General features: G+C 45.2%; 1 protein-coding gene across 11 annotated transcripts in view; it reads right to left on the reverse strand.

Annotated features, from left to right (window-relative positions):
- DAB1 (DAB adaptor protein 1) overlaps positions 1–12,586 on the reverse strand; it is a 416,072-nt gene that overhangs the window by 207,459 nt on the left and 196,027 nt on the right. For 7 of the 11 annotated variants that reach the window (XM_032117473.1, XM_032117474.1, XM_032117472.1 and 4 more), the window contains exon 1: positions 2,293–2,744. The gene's annotated coding sequence lies outside the window, so the exon portion shown is untranslated. Of the gene's footprint in view, positions 1–2,292; positions 2,745–4,497; positions 4,570–12,586 lie in introns of those variants that run through there. The other 4 variants (XM_032117465.1, XM_032117466.1, XM_032117464.1 and 1 more) reach the window with 2 other exon arrangements.

The following is a 12,586-nucleotide window of genomic DNA, read 5'->3' on the forward strand; positions in this document are numbered from 1 at the left end:
CTGCCATCTCCTCCATGGACTTTTTTTCCTCTGTGGGTCCAGCCTAGAGCTAGAAGGTCCCATAATCACTGCTACAGGTGCTGGAGGAGAGAGGGGGTTGTTAAACTGTGAAATCCCTCAAACTGAACTTTATCAAATGTGTTTATCCAGGACACAAAGCCCCCCTGTGGGGAAAAGCCTCTCTGCTTTTTGGGGTCTGCATGGGCAGCTCTGGAGCCACCTGCCACAACTGACCAGGAACTGCCACACCAAGAGCTGACAGAGCAAGGTCTGCTTTAGAGACTCCAGTTCCCTGCATGCCTGGGAGAAGAGACTGTACCAGCAGCTGACTGAAGACTGATCCAAAATTCTCACGGTTTCTTTCAGCCAAATATGGTTTCCAGTCTTGTAGGGCCAAGGAACATTTTGTTGAAAGCACAGAAACTAGCTTTTGAAACAGGAGAATATTGCAAGCAAATGCAAGCATGGTACAGCAGCACAGTGCCAGTTTGGATTGCTTCCTTAACATTCCCAATTTCTGGCCTGAGTCCAGCCTCTCAAACACAATGGGTTCTCCCCAGTGCCACGTGTTACCACAGGTCTCTCCCTAATTCTGAACCTGCTCTGAGAGGATTTGTCTTCCTGCAGTGCTCTCCAGCTGCTCCCAGCTTCTGCCTCCAGCCCCTGACCTTTCAAAGGCTACCTGGGAAATCCCACATTTGGTAAGAGACTTTTTAAAGCAAACAGTTTACGTAGGATTAATTCTTCCTGTAGACCTCAAAAAAAGCCTCCTTCCTGATTAACAAAGGTCACTGAATCTCAAAAGTTTGTGATAGACACTTCAAATATGTTACAGCCCTCCTCTAAAAAAATGAAGTAAAACAAAATTGGGTTTGTCTGGAGAAAATAGATGTGGCAGAAGAAAAGGTAAGAAGCTGGGTAGGTACAAATTGGAAAACTGATAGAGGAGCAGCTGTGGGTTAACCTAAAGAGCTGGAGAAGAATAAGGCAAGGACCTCATGCCACAGCAACACCCAGACACAGAGAAATAAATCTATATCCTAACAGTGAGCACTGCTGGAGCTCCTGTTGTATCCACTGTGTGGTGGGATATTCTCTGAATGCTTTCAGGTTGCACTTTCCCTTCATGGATGACCAAACACGTTGCAGAGGTCTGACATGACTTTATCTTCATTTACAGTGAGGGGACTGAGAGGTGGTGATGGGAAGTCCTTTTCTGAAAATAAGACAGTGGGTCATTAGCTAATTTAGAGCCCTGGTCCTCCACCCTCCAGCACTGCTGCCACCCTCCACAGCCCCCACAGGGAACACGAGGTTTCCAAGTGCCAGTCCCATTGCAGGTGCTGTGCCTTGGAGCACGCCAGGACTTCCCAGTGGTGACAGCTGGTGACAGTGTCAAGCAAAGCTCAGCACCGAGGGCCTCCCAGCTGGGCTGGACACCAAAAAGCCATGCTGGCACAGAGACTGTCCTGTTACAGAGCAGGTGCTGCTCAGGCAGGGATGCTCCAGCCCTTGGGGGACTTTCACAGATCTCTGGGACCAGCAGGGGAGCAGGAGCCTCCTTTGCTGAGGAGACCCTATGAAAACATGAAGAGGGAATCCTCAATCATCTTCCTGCACGTTCCCATCAAACCATTCTCTGTTAGGCAGCCATGACTTTGCTAACCTGACTGATCCATAATTCATAACTAATATCCATGCTCAATAATTACAGTGTTAATATTTTGGTAATTTAGAAGTACCTTTCTCCAGCAGAGTTCAGCCTATGCCACTGAATAATGCACAATTTAAGTGTTTATGAACAAAACCGTTCTCTCTCCTCTTTCTTTTCCTTCCCTGTTCATACTTCCAAAATGTTTTCAAAACGTTAGGGAAAAGAGGAATTTGAAGAGGGAATCTCATTACTTCAAGGCAGAATTAAAAAATTATGACATGCATAATGCCCCATTTATCACTCAAAGCCAACTCTGCAGTACAGACACACTGAAAGCCCTTTACTCTCTAATCACTAATAGGTAACACTATCAAATTCAGCCCTACACTCCATTAGAATTGCAGTAGAAAAGCACTTAGTGTAATGCCCAAAGACAGCTCACCAAATACTGCTCACTTGGCTCAAAGACAAGGCTGAAGACGTTAATAATGTGAATGCTACCTTAACCAGTGTGCTTTATCAATATGCTCAGAAAATGAAATAAAACACCTACAGAGAATTTCTGTAGATTAAAAAAAAAAAAATCTAACTTGTATTCAGCCCAAGAACTGTAACTTTTTCCCAGATTTGTGCATTACCCATGGATGTCTTGCTGTCCCAGCTGCAGAGCCCATCATCTCGCAGTTGCAAACCGCAGGAATCATTTCCATTCCTTCCTTCCAACCACATTAATTTCAGGCTTGCTTGTAGCAGGATTTTTTTTATGTCCTCATTTCCTAATTCCTCATTTTCCCATCAGTCTCCCAAGCACCACAAACGTACAGTGTTGGCAGGGCAGCGGTGAACTTCATCCAATCTTCTCTCTCAGTTGTGCCTTCTTTCCTTGACCTCCACCAAGAGAAGGACATGCAGAGACACCAAGCCTCTGTGACCAGGTCCAGTGCTCTTGTCCTCTCTTTCCATGTTATTTTCAACCTCAAAATTCAGATTTTCTGGGGTTTTCTTATTCTCCAGAGTAAGTATCACTGACAGAGCATCACACTAAAGCACCCAGAGCTGGAGCAGAACCACCCAGCTGCAGGCAGCAGCACACTTGTGATGGGGGGGATATAGCAAACACCGAGTTTACACACAGAGACACTGTGAGCTGGTGACAAGTAGTACAAAGACTTATTTGATGCAAAGACAGAATGACTGCATTGCTTATGTCAAAAAAAGATCAGTGGAAGCATAACAACAGAGCATTCTGCATGCTACACACACCACGTAAAGCACAAAAAATACTCTTTATGTTTCCTGCGCTTTTCTAGCCTGGTTTCCCAGGGAAAAAACCAAGAGCTGTGCAATTGTTCTGTCACTCATTGCTTCCCCAAATAACTTTTGAACCTGTTGGCTGATCTCAGGTTTGACAGATAGGCTGAGGTCTCAAAGGGATCACATTCCTATCAGATGCATGAAAATAATAGAGACTCCAACTGGTGCCTTTGCCGAGCTGCCCCCTGCGCCGTGCCTGCCTCTGCTCTGAACCTCAGGGGTACCAATTAGCCCACGAGCTGGAGCAGCTCTGTGGAGCAGGGAACAGCTGGGGGAATGCCTGCTTACATCTTCAGACAACGCTCCCAGCAAAAGCAACGGTGTGCGCGCTGCGGCCGCAGGACGCGCTGGGAGGAGGGCTCCGTGCTCCCACCACAGGACACAGCGAGGTGAGAGCTCAGATCCATCCTCCTCCAAGCACAGAAATGCAGAGCAGAATCTCAAAATGCCCGTGCTGGCAGCCTGAGCTGACCTTGGTGTGTTTGGTCCTTACTTTGTCCTCAAACCCCAAGTCACTGGTGGTGTCTGTGAGCTCCCACGTCCTGTTGGTGACAGAGCCCCAAGGATTGTCCTGTCCTCCCAAAGCTCAGCAATAAATGGCATTTCCTTCCTTGCCCTCCTCTGCCTGCCCCTCAGAGCTGCAAACAGCAATCCAACCTCTGAGCTCCTAAAGAACACGTGCATTTTCTTGCTGGCATCACCAAAAAAATAGAGAGGCGCTGCCTGGCAAAGTGTAGGATTTCTGTTCAGTTTTAAGGGGATGTGTATGACAGGGAAGCTACAGAACTCTCATTCTAATAGCCAATGCTGCTAATTAAAACTGTTTTGGAAGATCTGCAGCCAGCATATAAATCATCCCTCTATATGCTATAAATAAGAAGCAGATACAGAATTGAATAGCTCCCATTTGTCAACGGAATGAAGAGATTTGATTGTGTCTTTTTGAATAATAAATCCAGACATACCTAGCAGGGCACAGAGAGTTGCTCCAAGTGTCTCTTTTATCAAACAACAATGATTATATTATAGGGTTTGCATTATGGGCCATCATCCATTTCTCTTGTTTTCTCATTTATTGCTGACATCCTCCCTCCCAGATGAAACATTTTGCTCTGTACAGAATGTGTTCATGCAAAGATCTCAGGAGCCAGGCAGGAGCAAACACTACTGAGTCTCCTGATGCAGTGTGCACCTACCAGGATGTATCACAGAGCAGAAGGGAGTTTTGCAGGGAAACTGAGCTGTGCAAGCCTACACAGATTTTTCACCCTAAATACACAGGTTTTTCATCCTATCCTTTTTTCCATAGCACTTCTGAAGGACACTCAAAACGCACTGGGTATCAGACAGAGGAGAGTCACCTCATTCTTATTGGCAATAAACGTCCATTTATGCAAAACAACGCAGAGAACCAAAGTTAAATTCCTGAAGATCATCTTATAACATCACTGAACAATGGAAACTGCAAAGGCATCCACACACCAGAAGCAGATTCATAATAATAATAACAACAAGAATAATAATAATACCTCACTCCTGTGTGGAAATCTCTTTTCAACCATGAACACTACATTCCACTCACAGCCACCTTGTCTTTCTCACTGCAAAAGAAACAAACAAATGGGCACCAATTAGAAAAGGGCATTTATTAATGCTAAGTTCAGACTAGCTTCAAATCTTGCACATGCACTCATAAAACAGAAGATTTAGGATTCCCTGTCATATGGAAGGCTGCAGAAGGTTAATTGAGTTCACTGTAGAAGTATCATTACCTCTATAACACACCTAAGGAAAAAAGCACAGCAGTCAGGTTATGAAGATAGATTTATTTTAAGCCTTTAAAACTCTTTGTCAAATTTTTGCCCTCTAACAGTGTGAGGATTCCTCTCGCTTTGCCCATTCCAGTGCAACTGAACAGCAACTTCCACAGCAATTCCCTCCACTGTGGCTTTCACACCTTCCCACAAAGAGATGCCCTTGTCCCACACACTGATAGACTGAGACACAGAGAAGTCGTGACCTCTGGCATCTATTCCCATTTTCCCAAAGGAAAAGCGTTCTCTGGGATGGACCACGAGATTCCCTCTCCCCTCCTGAAAGAGCAGCTGCTGGCTGGGTAACAGTGAAAGCAGCTCAAGGGGCTGCAGAGAATTCGTATGGGCTGTGCCTTTCTCTTTGCTTTTGCTGGGGCTTAAAGTGAGGAAAAACACGGGAGAAATCTTCCCATCTGGGATCCTTCATCCCCCCCCTTCCAAAATGGCAGCAACTGCCTATGGCCCCCTCAATATCACTGGGATAAGCAGCATCCTTGTGGCCTGCTCCTCATCTGCTCAGGCTGGTAAAGCTCTTGATGTGTGTTTATTTTACCAACAATAACTGTAAATTGGGATGATTTTATTATTTTGGGGTTATGTTTGCCAATAAAAAGGAAAAGACAGCACGGGCTAAAAGAATTTTATGGCTGGGCATTGATTTTGAAATCCCAGCCTGCCTCCCGAGGTGCTCACCTGGCTGTCTGCCCTCCCCTTGCTCCCTGGAGTTTCTGAGTCTAAATAATGTTCTAGGCATCACAAGCCAGGCCATGGCTCCCATGCCACCAGCTCTGCAAGGACTTTGCAGTCACTGTTTAGTGCCTGATGATGACACAAAAGCTGCTGCAGAGCAATTCACAACGGAGGCGCACACACACACATAGCACAAAGCAGGCGGATGGGACTCAGAGCACAAAGAGGATAAAACATCATTTTAACAAAATCCATTTGTTCAGATGACCCGAACTCGAAATTAAGGTGTTAAAAGCCAAGACAAAGAGGATTTCTGATTGGCAGCCAGTGATGTCAGCCCTGTGCCAATTACAGAGGGAATTCATGTGGCTGCCTTTAAAAAGAAATAATTCCCTCTCTGATACAGCAATAAGACATTGTAGACAGCCCATTTGCAGGGGATTACACGGCACTTCTCAGGTAGTTAAAGTCACTGAGCCTTCTGACCTTGTGCCTCCTAACACTACTGGAGGCACAATCACCCGGGGACGAGCTGCTTATCATGTGTGTCTTATTGCTTAAACAAAACCCAGCCACCCAGCAACCTGAGCCCACCACCTCGGGCTCTTGGGCCGTGAATTATTGCACCGAAACAACACAAACATAATAAACAGCGCTATTTATTAGCTTATTCTATGATTTCAGAGATGACTACACAGACTGAGAAACTAGAGGAAGCCTGTGCCAGGCCAGAATGAAAGCATTTCTCAGGTCACTGCCTTAAACACAGATATTTCGTGCTACCCCGATGCTTGCGCGAGTAAATCTTTGCACGTTGCAATCTTGAAGTGGCTGGAATTAATCGTCCTTCCAGACGGGATCCGAGCTCACTCACTGCCATAACGTTCAGCATGTAATGAACACCAGGCAAGGTGAAAATTGATATCAAGAGCACTTCTAAGAGCTAAAAAGTTAACACCTAAATTGGAAATCAATACATGCTGTAAGTATTGATCAGCAGAACAGAAATCCTCGGGTTTTTGCCTCTGCTGAGTGGATGCTGTTGAAGTTGAAATGAAGCTCCACTGAAACACCCTACTTCAACAGCTATTTTTAAAAAAGCACAAAGCAACCCAACCTTATGCTTTATGGAGTGATCATCTAACCCTTCCACAAGTGCACCTGTGCAGAACAACCAGGAATGTGCCAAGCCAGATGTCAGCAGTGACTTTTTTACTGTCCCTTAGTTTCTGAAGTCATGCTGTTGTCCTCAAGACAAACAGAAGAAACCAGAGCTGAGGAGCACCACCTTTGAGGAGGATGGATGGCCTTTGGTACAGGCACAGGAAGGGCACATCTGTCCCTGGTGATGGAGCATGGGGCAAAGATTTTGAGCCTGCTGAGCACACGGAAGCCCAGGTTTCACCACTGTAATGCAGTTCACAGCTCTTACTGTGCTTGCACAAAGGCAACTCTGCTGCTTTGGGAGGGGGGATCTCTGCACAGTGCCCTGCTCTGGTGGGGACACAGCTCCTTGGGTCAGTAGTAGGTGAAGAGCAGCTGCAGAATGTGTCATCCCATGCTGTGTATCTGCTCAAAGCAAGCTTTTCAGACACGCGGATGAATTAAAGAGCTGTGAAAAACAAATGTCTCATTGTTTGAATCCTCCAGCCTGCAAGGAAGCAGGAATTTCTATGCACTACATCAAAGAAACACTTGACCCTATGTGATCAATTCCTCCGCCTAATTATTACACACTGAAAGACCTGAACTTCTGAGAAGTCTCCCAGGTGAAAAGAGGTAAGAATATCTAAGGAAAGGTTAGAAAATCCGTACATTTCTATAAATATTTGTTGGTCTGCATTCCTTTAACTTTGCATGATTAAATACAGCCTGCTTCTGTTCTTCCACTTTATCCTCCAGGGAAATATATCATCAAAATTATGGTACAGCATTCATTACTCTAGCCTCATTTAAAACCTTGCCCTACTTATTATTTAGGCTGCAAAAAAAAAAATGTTGCTTTGTATAGTATTTCCTATAATAGTCTCAATCATTACATTTAAAAGATTGCTCTAAGGCAGCTTAGCCTGCATTAGAGGAAAATAAAGTGGGATGCCATAGTTAAGTGTTACAGTTCTAATTCAGCTTTTGTTTCCCCAATCACAACAATGCAATGTTTCAGTTCCTTAAAAGGCTCTCGCTGCTCATTAGCAGCATCCAGGACTTCAGTCCCTGGATTTCAAAGGGACATCCAGCGGTTCTTCTCCAGCTTAAAAAGTGGCAGGGAAAGGCAGAAGGATGGGAAGGAATGGAAGGGGGACAGGAGGTTCCATCGATTCAGAGGTGGGGCAGTCTTTTAAATCAGTGGTGCAGGGAATGCACTCAGCTGTGACAGTCAGAGCAGCAGGGAATGCAAGCAAATTATGTTTGTTTAACCCTTCCTCAAAATTTCTGTTTAGGACAGAGAGACAGGCTCTGGAAAAGAAACAAATGCAGCATTTAAATGGAAGGAAAAAAATTGAACTTAAATCCCAGTAGTGCTACATGAAGCCTCTTAATTTGGGTTCCTTCATTAATGAGACTGCTCTGATGCAGAGTACCATTGCTGGCCTTTTAGATAACACTATATATGTGTTTGTCTAGCCCTTCTGTGCTTCTGAAAAAGCACAGCTGGCCTTGCACTGCAGACCCTGCTGGGGAAATGATCAGGGAGAAGGGATCTCCTCCCCATTAGCAGCTCCACCAAGATCTCCTCCTCCATGGACTGCAGAACCAAAGACTTTTGTTTCTGCTTTGACCACATCAAACTCAAACTGAAACATCAGGGTGGGCAAAAGCCACTCATTAGCACCGAACATTTTTTGGAGGTTATGTCATGTATCTATTGTTTAGGTTGTTCTGTCCTCCCTCACTGCCCTCCCTGGACCTGACCGACCCCAGTGGCTTTTTGCTACCCCAGACCTGGTTGCCCTTCCACCTCTTCTCCATCCCAAATCAAAGACCTGATACAGGACTTAGGAACACACAAGGAACCCCTGGTTCAACCCTCTGCGATGATGAAAATTCCCCAGTTATTCCTAATCTTCACTTCAGGTTTTGATTCCTGACTCTTCTTTTCCCTTTCACCCACCTACCTTGTCTTTCTGACTGTTTTCTACAAGGGGCCTTACAAAGCCCTTTCAGTATTGTAAATAAACGAGATAAGCCAGCTCCTCTCTCTTCCTTTCTTATTGACAAGTTCAAAGACTTCTAAGAGATTAAGAGAGAAAGACTGTAAGTGACCTGCTGGGTCATCAAGCCTAGGCTTTCCCTATCACTTCCAGCCATATCCTATACTACCTTTCTACTGGATAAGCCTGATCTTATCAGCATCTCCCAAATGTTTTCTTTTTTTTTTCTCCTTATCATTTGAACCAGTTTACGAGGTACAAATGAAAGGCTTAGTGGTCTGTAACTCCCTGGATCATTTTCTTCCTGGTGTCACCAGAAAGCATCTTTGTCCTTTCTATCCATGGAGCCCACACATTCCTCATCACCCACGGGAAGGGAAAAAGAGGTGAGTTTTGGTGGAAGGAAGGGAAGGGAACAGGATGGTGGAGTTGATGTTCATACAAGATGTTCTGCCAACGCTGGTACATGCAAACTGGTGGAAAAATGAAAATTCCTATTTTATCATAGAATCACAGAATCCCAGAATGGCTTGGGTTGGAAGTGACCTCAAAAAATCATTCAGTCCCAACCCCCTCTGGCATGGGCAGGGACACCTTCCACCAGAGAGAGTAGTCAAGGCAGGAATCAATACTTTTCTTGGCTACGATTTTATCACTAGACTTCACAGATAAATAAATATTGCTTTCTTTTTTACCACTAATTGTATGGATTCGGAGCTAATAGGGAAAAATATGCGGCATCCTGCTATTTGTCATGCACCAAACACAGCTTTCCCATAGTTCTGGTTGGCAGGGGCTGCTCCTGACCAGTTCCGATGAGTGTCCGTGCACTGCCAACGCTAGAGGGACTGTGCTCATTAGCTGTGCTGTGCTAATGGGGCAAATCACCCTCCACACCAAACCCACAGCCACCCCAACACCCAGCTCTGGGTGCCAGCAGCTGCTCAGCACGCCCAGATGCACGTTGGCAATCCCCCTCTCAACAAAATCCATTTGGAGACTCCATAATGCTAAAACGCCCCTATTGCCGTAAAAGGGCCTTTCCCAGGAGGGAAGTATTTCGTGCAGCCTCTCCCCAGCAGTCATTTAAATGCATTAAAAGCTTTAGGTTTGTAGCTGGATGCAAAGAGCAGCAGACACCTTGCCCAAAGGGGACACCCTTTGGTTCAGGGCCAGGAGAGGTCAAACGTCACCGCAGTTCTCCGGTCACGAGCGATTTCCAGGAAAGCAAAGCCGCAGTCCATTGACCCACGTGCTACACAAACACAGCAGGTTACAGCACTCAGACATGAGGCAGCAGCTTGTCAGCCTCTCTGGGTCCCCAACAGACCAAACCTCCTCCTACACACAGCAAGCATTTCAAGAGGACACGATTTCACCTCCTGAGGCTGATGCGTGAAACACTTTGGTGCAACCAAAACGTCTCCCCAAACCAGGTCCCTGGAGCAACCTGAAGAGCACACAGGGTTGTGCAGGGCTTGAACTGGGGAGCACCCACTAATGCAGCAAAAATGAGGATTGGAGTGAACCTGAATAGATCCTCAACACTTGGAGAGGAAGGGGAGGAACAAATTAGGATTTTTCATTTCATTTTAGTGATGCATTGATTCTATAACTCGCCATAAAACCTTATTTTCTTCAGAAAAAAATAAGCGTACTGCCTGTTTTCTGCAATAAATTGGCACCACCCTCTCTTTTATCAACCAAATCTATCAATACTTGGATATTCTGAAATACAGCAAAACCCTGACACAAGCATTTAGACAAAAGAAGATTAACCAAAACACTTGCAACTTAACATGAGTCCCATGGAGAGCCCATCTGTTATGGCCTGACCACAACCCCCCATTCCCAACCACCCTGCACTGCTGGGCAGGGAGGAGGTAGAGGAGTTGGGCATGAAGGAGTGGACAGGGAAGAAGTGGAAGCAAGTGTATTACTTTTTGTCTTTGCTTCTCACCATCCTACTCTGTTTTAAAGTGCCAATAAATGAAAATAGTTTTCCCCAATTCCATTCTGTTTGTATAACACCATTTCCATGTGAGAGCCTAAACAACACCATCCACTTCCTGACCCCCAGATGACTTTCCACAGCAGAAAGGGAAACTACTAGCACTCAGGGGGTGGTTGGGGGATTATCAGCTGGTTGTCAGAAGATGACTCACAGAAATCACACACCTCCTCCTCCTCCGTCTCAACCCAGAAGCAATGAGCTGTCAGGTTGGCAAGAGTCCTTTCTGTCCCAGACCTTCCAAAAGAAATGATTTTACACTTTTTAAGCAGAAAGGTGCAGGTCTCTAAGTTGAAGGTACATGTCTTTTTCTTAGTCCTTTTTGCAGATTTTACAAGAGGTCAATCAGTAAAACAAGGTGGTCAGACCATCAAATGCTTGCTGTGCTTGAGGTGGCTGATTTTGACTTCTGAGTAGCTGGATCTAATTCTCTGTCAGTTCACTGTCACTTTCCCCTCCCCAGCCTCCGAGCCTCTTGTCTGTTAAAAATGAAAGGTTTTGAACAGGAGCGAAGGTCATCTCTGCCTGTGCTTCTGTTCCACAGCCAGCGTTGTAGAACAAATACTGATGAGGATCATGATGATAATGAGGAAAATAATAATGAGCATTGATCTCGATGGAGATGCTCCTCCGTTCTACCCAGGCCACTGAGATGAGACTCAGGAATCCCCAGACGTAAAGGATGTGTCACACTAAACTTTAATTAACAGCAAATCACAACCCAAATGACATATTCCCCCCCTCACACTCTCAATTTTCATAACTGACTTCTCACAACAAAACTCCAGGGGACATTTGAAACTAGAGAAGAAAGCAAAAACTTCTGCCTCCACGTGCAGCTGGTTACGCCGAGGGAGTCAGGCAGCCATGATTCCTCTCTGATTTTCTACAGCGTAAAACACGAGCAACTTCAGCCTAGTCCATGGAGAGACATCAGCAGAGATGAGAGGAGAATTAGGTCTGGTGTGCTCCAGGAAGACACGTTTGGCACTGTGGTATTTCCCAGCTTCCCCTGCTAATGGTGCCTCGGTGCCACCGTACACAGCCCATGCTCCCACAGCTCCATCGGGTGACACTTTTCTCCAGCACTGTCCTGCAGCACTTTCCCAACACAAACAAATTAACTTGGGTCACTCAGGAGAGCACTGTGAGGGACAGCCTTGCTGGCCAGGTCCCCTTGTTCTCAGCAAGGAGCACTGGGGTCAGCCGTGGCACCATGGCACAAGCAGCTCTACAGATTCCCAAGGTTGCTCCCAACTCCTATCAGGATCAGAAGAAATCAATGCTCAAGGGAAAGTCATGTAAATAATCAAAAATCAGCTGTAAATAATCAAAAAGCAGTGTTCAGGACTGAACTATTTACTTTTCAGATATGATTTTTGCTGGTGGTGTTTCTGTAATATAAATATTTTAATCTTGCTTTCAAGTGCCAGACTTTTCAGTTTTTTCCCAACAAATTTGAAGTATTTTTTGATTGACACACTCCTCTATAAGTGCTCGTACAAGGCACCAGGCAGTCAAACACGGGTTCTCTTTCTGTCAAAGCCTAAGGGAGATCTTGTTTATGAAAAAGCGCAACATGTAGAATCCTTTAAAAGGCTTTTTTTTTAGTAACTACCATAGGCCATTGACTCATTTTACAGACTAAGTAGGAGGAAGTAAGGAATATCTCAGGCAATTCCATGCATTTATATCCATTACATATTAACTCATTTCATATTGATCATAGAAAGAATAAATGGTTCAGGTTAAATCAATCTCCAGCGGGATAAGGTCACAGGCTTGTGCTATTAACTGCAATGGGCCACTTAAGAAGGAGATAACCAGCAGAATGGTTAAAAAACCCAGGTACATCTTCCAGTGATAAGATATCCCATAAATATTCCCCATGGAAAAGCTCACATAAAGCCACAGCTAAATTCAGAGTACAAGAGGAAATGGATAACAGGAG

Source organism: Corvus moneduloides, chromosome 9, assembly GCF_009650955.1.
Source record: "Corvus moneduloides isolate bCorMon1 chromosome 9, bCorMon1.pri, whole genome shotgun sequence".
In the NCBI taxonomy this organism is placed as follows: domain Eukaryota; kingdom Metazoa; phylum Chordata; class Aves; order Passeriformes; family Corvidae; genus Corvus; species Corvus moneduloides.